Raw genomic sequence first — 9178 nt, 5'->3', positions numbered from 1 at the left:
TGGGTGCAGGGGTGACACTCCAAACACTCAGCAGACTGTATGGCCTGGGCCTGGCCATCGGGAGAGATCGCTGCAGTGTGTCAGCAGGGCCCGGGAGCACCCTGCTCTGCCAGGCGCTACCTCTGGGGTCAGTGTCAGGGGTGCCCAGGGCAGGGAGATGACACTGCTGGGGCTCAGAGCATCAACTATTTACCAATCAGTATAGAAGTATTTCCATTTTGTACCCACGGGTTGGCCCTGTGAGCTGGGTATTAGTCCTTCCTTTTGGAGGAGGCTTACTTGCTCGTCCTCAGCCTGTGTCACTTTAATCAGCTCGTCAGCATTGCACTCTGCTGGACTGTTTATGTCCCCACTTCCACAACATGGGCTGTTTTTGTTGGCTTCTGAATAGTATTTCCCCCATGCCTGTCCTCAAAACGTGTTCATATTAAGATATTGACTCAAAGGGTGGTCTGCACAGCTCTCAGTTTCTTACGTTATTCTATGGTTTGGGGCTAGGTCACATTAACTCCTTGTATTGTACAGAGGATTGAAAATCTAACATATCCAAAATGTTTTGAGATCTTCAGATGATTGTTAGGAGCCGAACATAAAGAGAAACTTTTCAAATTCAAATTCTTCTGACAACCTCTAGCTCCCCACAAATGGCTTGTGTGAAGAGCTGAGAGAGTGCTAACTGCCAACATGTGTTTTTGTTGAAATGTATTTGCTAATGTAAACAACTTATGCCTGCCTGTGGCACCCGGCACTGTCACGTGAGGCTTGCATGCTACTTGGAGAATGCTCCTCTCACAAAGATTAATACATGTAAATCTGTGACTCATATTTCTGTGCTCACATGTGTCTCATGCAATTAAAGAGAAAGGCAACTCATTTACATTAGGCCAGCATTTGGAAAACTTCAACATTTGATCACTAGAAGCAGAAGGAAAAAAAAAATCAATGAAAAATAGGGGGAAAATTCAGAAAAGGTGAATTAAATGATAGGGTTTTTTCCCCCTACATCTTTTAGTTTGAATTTTTTTTACTGCGACTCTTTTTTTTTTTTTTTTTAATGCAGAGTATGTTTTTCAAGTAGCTTAGCCTTGAATGTTGGAAAATGAAATGGCTTAGGAGCTGTTCTGGATGTTTAACTAGATAGATCATAGCTCTTGGACTAACAAAATATTCTAAGGCAATGGTTCTCAAACTTGAACATGTGCCAGAATCACCTGGGAGCTTCTTAAGACACAGCTTGCTGGGCCTCCTCTGCAGAGTTTTTGTTTTGGTAGATCTGGGGTAGGGTCTGAGGCTCTGCATCTCCAACTAGTCCCCAGATAATGCTGCTGCTGCTGGTCTCCAGGACTACACTTTGACAACCATGGAAAGGCAGAGGTTATCAAGCTCTGATGCATAACAGAATCACCTGGAGAGATTGGAAGCAAAACTCAAGCTGGGGCTCCATCCCCAGGCCTTCTGATTTGATTAGTCTAGGGCAGGTCCTAGGGAAATGGTAATTTTTAAAAACTCTCCAGGAGATGATAATGCTCAGCTGGTGCTGGGAACCACAGCCTAAAGATTAATCACTAGCATGGGATTTGTTATTGGATGATTTTGCCTGAATATTCAATGATTTTGAATCTAGGAGTAATGTTTGCACTCTGCTATAACCAGCTAAACTTTTTTTGAGCAGCTATAAAATTTGGTGGAAGCCAAACTTATTTAAAAAATAAGAGTTACATTCATATCACAAATAGCAGGTACTTTAAAATAATGACAGTTTCCTCCTAATTCAGGTGTGAGGAGGAGAGAAGGCTTGAGACTGGGGTCTTTCCCCCTTTTCTCTACATCACCCCCTCCCACCTCACCCTCATCTCCAGTTTCTGAGCCTTCTTCCTTTTTTTCAAACTTTTGTTCAAAGGTCAGTTGGCTGACTGCTTGACTGTCCTCCATGTAGTAGGTGGTGTAAACAGGAAAAGCTCTAAGAATGGCCATAAGAGAGCTCAAGGGCACCCCCTAGGGGTGGGGTGATTTATTTTACAGGGTACTGCTCTGGGAGTCAAATGACCAGAGTTCAGATTCTTACTACTATCTCGGCCTAATGGATCTGTGATCGTAGGAAAATCACTTAATCCTGTTAAACTTCACTTTTCTTAACCATAAAATAGGGATAACATCTACCTCTTGTGAGTTTGTTTCAAGGCTTAAATAAAATGGCAGGGATAGGATGTTGATCTTGTTGGCCACTGACACCAGAGCTCCCAAGACAATTTGAACCCACAGAAGGCACTTGGTGAGTGTTGGTCAAATTAAAACAAAGTTTTAATTTGTTTTTTTTCAGAACTGTGAAGTACTGAGTGAAAAGAATTACCCTGAGGGAGCATGCTTTCTAGCCTCAAGCTCTCTCAACTTCCCCTGCACTTTGGCTTACATCGCTCTTTGGCCTGTATTCAGCTCAACAGGCATTGAGTGTTTACAATCAGATGATGGAAGCAAAAGTTGACTTAAATGCATTCTTTCTCGTTGGAGTAAACATCTGATTATTATCACATTTCATTTCTCGAATATTCTTTCAATAAAGAATGCAAAATATAGCCTTTTGACACTGTTCCTTTTCCAGAACTTCAGAGGTTATTCTTTCTTTCGGAAGTTAGGAATGAAAGTCCTAAGTTTTATTTATTCCTAACAGTACTGTGGTACCTCATGCTTTATAAATAACCTTTATTAACTTAACATTGGCACGCCTCAGGTTACTGGTGGTAATTAGGCCAACACAACATCTTTCTCTCTTCTAATAATAATTTTTCTGTTTTGTTATAAACTTGGACTTATAGAGTAGAGCCAGTCTCACTGAATGAATTGGGGTGGGAGTTAGGGATGTCCCATTTGTCAAATTAGATGATTGTGAGAATGGAAGTGAGCCAGATTTGGCTGTAAGAGCAGTAGACTTCATATGCTTGGCAAAGGACATCATTGAATATTTCGGTTGAGTAAGTTTTACCATGACATATAAAGTTCCTTGGTTAATGAATACTTGTTCAATATTATCAGAGCCAAGAGGATGGACATATGCATACATGTAAAATATAGGAAAAATCTTACTTATAATCTTACTTTATAAATTATTTTGTAGGGTATGTTATGTGTTGATGCCTTTGTGCAAAGCTGACATGTTGATCCTACCTCTTTCATTTTTCTGAATAGTCAGTATCAAATGAGAAAGGATTACACCATAGCTACTTAAATTTTTCACACAAAGTATTTATTTTTGAAAAGACACAGCATTTCTATTATCATATAGGTAATGCTATGACATGACATTTTCTTGTATTGATACAAACAAAACCCTCCCAAAACAACTTTGAAAGGAAATCCAAGATTTACAAAATGATTAGAAAGTTCTAGCTTTCCCAAAGCAGGGAGTCTCAGAGAAAGCTCCTTTCCTCTATCCTCATGTCCCCCCCCAACTACCACCCCCCCTCCTCCTCCGCCAGCCTGGATTTCACAGGCAACAGCTTTTTTTGCAGTTGTAAAGTTAGCCTTCAAATATAAACCAAGGTCCTGGGCTCCATTACTGTTTCTGGCCAGAAAACTAGAGTCAGTGTTATCTCTAAGTTTGTGAAATTCAAAAAAAAAAAAAAAAAAAAACAGCTCTGTGGTGGCAGGGCTAGAATTTTATAGCCCGGGTAAGGAATGCCATTGAAGTTGTCAGACTCATAAACTTAAAATGTTTAGATCTTTTGGAGGGAGGCAGCACGGTGTGATGGTGGAAGTAAAGAACATCAAGTCTACAGGACAATGTTTTGTTCCTAAGACTCAAATATTTTTACAGCTTTAGATCGTGTCTTCCATCCTCAGTTTCTCCACCCGCATAATGAAATAATTGTGAGAATTAACATACCTTTGCTTAAGGTCTCAGCTTAGATGCTACTTTCTCTTGGGAAGCCTTATTTGAACCTCTGATTTTTGGTTTGCTGCCTAATTTTTGGAAAACCACCCCCTGACACCCTTCCCGAAACTCGCTGATGACTTACCACACGTTTCTATGTTTGCCTGTTTACTTCCTTTTCTACTCCACTTATTCAGCACCCCCCTCCATCCCCCATCCCTTCAGATTATAAACTCTGGTCTAAAACTGGATTTTCACTGTTATCATTGCAGTGCCTAGCCTTGTGTCTAGGTAGTGGGACACTCAGTGAAAGTTGTTTAACAGAATGAAAGAAAGAAAGAACAGATAATCTTCTTAGTGCCCAAAGACAAGTCTATGTAATGTAATTGTTACAAGATTAAACAATTTTTTTTTTTTTTGCATGTGTATGTATGTGTGGCTGGCAAGTGAAAATAGTCTCATTAGCAGGGCTCCAAAAGAAAAGAGAAGGCCATGCTGGCGAACGATTCTTAACAGCCAGAATGATTCATGGAGGTATGTGAGCCTGGCACACACTCACGGCTGGAGTGAGGGGCAGGGCACAGCTGCTGTGGGAAGCTTTCTCCCTGATGGATGGACAGCCTTTACCCATGAAAGGAGGGGAGGTTTCTTCTGTCCTACATTCATGTGGGACACACCATATGACTGTGAAGGGACTGGACAACCCACACTGCTTCAAGTTAGCTGAGTTAGCCAGTCAATAATGCTAATGTTTATTGAGCATTTATTATATCCAGATACTTTTCTATGCCCTTAAATGATTGACTCAGTTCATCTCAGAATAGAGATTATTATATTCCTCTTTTAGAGATTTTTTAAGACACAAAGAAGTGAGGTAAATTGCCTAAGTTCATCTAACCAGGAAATGGAAGAGGTAGGCTTCAAACCCAGACAGTCAGGCTCTGGAAGCGTGGAAACTTCTTGGGATCCCACCTCTCGGTAGTAGGGCCGTCCGTGCTCTCAGCTAAGCGGCTAAGAGGGCCAGTGCTTCTATCAATCAGTCAGCCAACTGATCAGTCACTACTTGGGACTACATCTTGGTGCTGCAGGAATCATCAAAACAGTGGATGTCAAGTCCCTGTCGTGACAGCTTTCCGGTCATGCAATTCAGGCGCGTTCTTAGAAAACATTTCAAGACGGTATAATTAGGTGCTTATTTGTGTGGTGTGGTGAGTACCCTTCATGCCCAGATGCTGAGAATCATTCCTGCCCTCCTGGGGGTGAGTTCTGAGGGAAAAGCGTTACCTGTATGCATCCCTCACCTGAAATGATCCGAACTGCTGATCACCACGGCATCACTTCTGCTCCTTTGAGGAGAAAGGGTGCAAGCAAGACTGGCTTGATTACCCCTGAGGCAGGGGAGGATTTTTTTATGTGACTGGGAAAAGGATCAAAATGATAATGATGATATAATCCCAATAACAACAGCAATGAAGCTAGCACTTATTGAACACGTATGTGCCATGCACTACTCTAATACGTATCTACTCATTTACTGATATACCTATTAGGTACAAGGTAGGTACTGTTATTATTTATATTTTGCAAATGACAAAACTGTGGCACAGAGGGAGAAAGCAACTTCGGTGTTAAAAGACAAAGTCTGCACTTTTATTTATTTTGCCTTAACAGTCATACTCTGTGCCAGAGACTGTTTCAAATGCTTCACATATATTAACACATTTGATCCTCATAATACACCCATTTCACACACGGGGCAACTGAGGCAGAGGGCGATTAAGTCACTTGTTGAAAGCACACAACCTAGTAGTTCTAACCAGCGGCCTGTTTGATGTGAAAGCTTGACCTTATAACTGTTCTGCTCTTTAGTCTCTGCTGGACTTTTCTTTCATGACTTACCAAGACTGCCTGCGTTTTGTGATCTGAAAAATGACATCAACAACAGTAATACCTATCTTATAGGATTAAATGTGACGGCTTATGTGAAGCATTAGCATAGGGCTCAGGACATTGCAAAAGTTCAATACGTGTGAATTTAGAATGTTACCAGACTTTATACATTTTTATTTACTTTGGAATTAGAACTAGGTCCAATCATCTATTTTTCACTTATTCGCTGGGTGGCTTGGGCAATGTACTTAACTTGTCTGTACTTCAGTGTCCTCCCCTGTAGAATGGAGGAAATTATTTGATTTAGTTAATTATCTCAGAGATTGTTGTGAAGATGAAATGAGACAATCTATTTAAAGAGCAGAGCTCTGTGCAAGTGCTCAATTAATGTTCACATCTATTACTAGGAGAAGGGAGGGCATGGAGTTGGGAGAGCCACAAAGAATGTTTACCATGGAGACTTCATGGTGTCATTAAATATGGCTGACTCACTCACACAGCAGGCCCAAGAGTGGGGTCAGGAGAACCATTTGCCAGGAAGACCTGATCTGCCATCATCTCCTCAGAGCGCAAGAACCCAGGGAGCCCATGTGCAGGAGCCAGGCAGCCCTGGGCTCTAGTCTGCTCTCTGTGTGGCTCTGGCAAATGATTGCATCACTCTAAGCCTCCGATTCCTCATCTGTGCAATGGGGATAATATCACTGCCTTCATGGAGTTGTCAGGAGGGTCAGCTGAGATATTGTATGTAATTCACTCGGCACAGTGCCTGGCAAATAATCAATGCACCGTAAAGGTTAACTATCAGGGTTACTAAAAGTTGTCATGGAGGATGAAAAATACAGCCTCATGACTTACACAGTCGTGTAACCGTTTCTGACTAATACATGGCCTACTCCCACGCTCCTAAGGACTTTCATTACGCGGTTAGGCCATTTGCTGTCCCGGCTACAAGTTTGGCCTTGGTCACAGAGTTGGGGAACTGTGGAACTGAGAGAACAATGGGTAGAGTAGAACAAAATTATAGAGATTGTTCGGTTTGAATGTTTGCTTTAATAAATCAGAAAAATGAGATCATAGCATTTAAGGGACATGTGAAGATCAGAGACCTGAGTTTTGGTCAGTAAGGTCAGATCATAGCATTTAAGGGACATGTGGAAGATCAGAGACCTGAGTTTTGGTCAGTAAGGTCAGAACCTGTGTCTTCTGGCTCCCATACTTAAAAATCTCCATTGAAGTTAACAAGCAGATTTCTAAGTCATTTCAATTTTATATTGCTGTGGTGAGAGGTGCTAAATGCAGCTGTAATCACTTAAAAGGGTTAGTATGCTGACTGAGGTATTGGGAAGAATCTGATTTCATGAGTTTTTGTTTACTGAGGACTTTCATGAGTTTTTGTTTGCTGAGGACTCATGATCCCACAAATGAAAGTTTTATGTGTACGAGGACTTCTTTACAAAATATGGTCAGAACAAATGTACAGACCTCACTCCAGATATGTGACACCATGAACTGCAAAAAATCAGAAACAAACAAAAATCCCCAAACTCAACCAAAAACTGTTTCAAAGTAGCAGAAGTTTCCCTTAGACTTGAATGCTGTCTTTTACCAACCTCAGGAAAAAAGTTATACATTACCAAACAAACTATATCATTTCAAATTACTTAGTGAGTGTTTCTACATGGGAAATTTATAAATTACTTTCAATTTTTTTAATTCATAGAAGATTTCATCAATTAGATAAGTTGATTTTTTTCTGTTTTTAAAATCATAATTTAGAAATGGAGAATTGAGTAGATGATATATTAATTTATCTGCATTAATGAGGTGTCATCTATGAGATGATTGCTAAGTCTAGAATTTGTTTTACTTTTTGAAATAAGTCAGTTTTTATACCAATATTATTATTTCAGCCACAGAGAAATCACATGGTGTATTGCACAGTAAAAGGAAGAGTAATATAGGAGAAGATAAGAAAAAGTTCTATTTTAAATGTAACTCAAAATTACAGCCATGATCTCCAGTATCTTTTAGGGTAATCCTTTATAGTTTAAATACCATAATTGTTTAATTGAACATTATGTATTTTAAACTCATAAACCAAGTGTTCTCGTGTTTAAAGGTAAAATCCAATAATTTGTCCCATTTAGGATTATGTTTGACTGCAAAGAAAGAAAACACTCCAAAATAAAAGTGGCTTAACAACATAAAAATTGATTTTTCTCTTAGATAAGAGAAACATAGATGTCGTCAGCATACAGTGCAGCCCCGAAGTGCCAACAGGGCCTGGATTCCTATCATCCTGCCTTATCCTCTGTCCAGAGTCTGGCATCTGTTTATTGAAATCTGTTTCTCTTCTTCTTCCACAGTCATAGAATTGTAGCTGAGATGCGACTGTCCAGGTAGATACTGAATTTCCTAGTTTCTCTTGTAGCTGGATGTGGCCATGTGAGGAAGCTCTTGCCAATGGAAAGTGAGGAGAAGTGAAACTGGCAGCTATCTCCTCTCTTGCCTAAGAGGACGTCTCTGATCCTGGCCTTCCGCCCTCCCCCATTCTGGCTTTGTCTGGATGGTGAGAGTTAGAGTGACGTTGGAAGCCACACAACAAGGATGACAGAGTCACTATGAGCCTGAGTCCTTGGCTGATTGGAGCAAAGCCGCCCATTGCCAAAGCCCTCACTTTGATCCATTACACAAGGGAGAAGTAACCTGTTTTCTAAGTCACCAAGCCTGGATCTTATTGTTGCAGCACCTTAAACTCTCTTAACTAAATATCAGCTTAGGTACGATTCGCATTCTCAAGGTCACCTCATGGTCCAAGATAGCTGCTTGGGACATCTGTGCGTGACAGTTCCAGTTGTCATATCCATGTTGCAAAGCAGGAAGAGGGAAGGCAGGATGACAAAAGCTCTCCCATCTTAGTCAGGTCCTTTCAGCAGGCTTGCTGGGAATCACCCACTTAACTGCTCACTGGAAAGAACTTTGTCCCATGGTCACACCTATCTGAAAGGGATCTTTATTTTGGGAGGCAATATGCCCAAGTAAAAGGTCAGAGTTTTATTCCCAAAAAGGATATTGAGGGTAAACAGCTTCCATTCTCTCCCACAAATGACTTTTTCATTTCCCAGTGAAAAGGTAAAAGGTAAAGATTCTAACCACCCCACTGATCAGATAGCCTTAATTATTTGACTCTGAAAAGTATCAATGAGGAATGTAATTATTCTCCTTATTAGAAATTATGCTCTTCATAGTAATTGCTGTGTGTGTGTGTGTGTGTGTGTGTGTGTGTGTGTGTGTGAGATAGTATAAGCATTTTCGGGAAGAGAGATGGTGGGGTTTGTCAGTGGTAATAAAGCTGACGAGGCCCGTGCTCTCTCATGATGCTTTTTGTTCGAAGGGGAAAATACAGTTCCTCCAGGATTC

This window comes from Lipotes vexillifer, unplaced genomic scaffold (genome assembly GCF_000442215.2).
Source record: "Lipotes vexillifer unplaced genomic scaffold, Lipotes_vexillifer_v1.1 scaffold529, whole genome shotgun sequence".
In the NCBI taxonomy this organism is placed as follows: Eukaryota; Metazoa; Chordata; class Mammalia; order Artiodactyla; family Lipotidae; genus Lipotes; species Lipotes vexillifer.
This window is presented reverse-complemented; position numbering follows the sequence as displayed.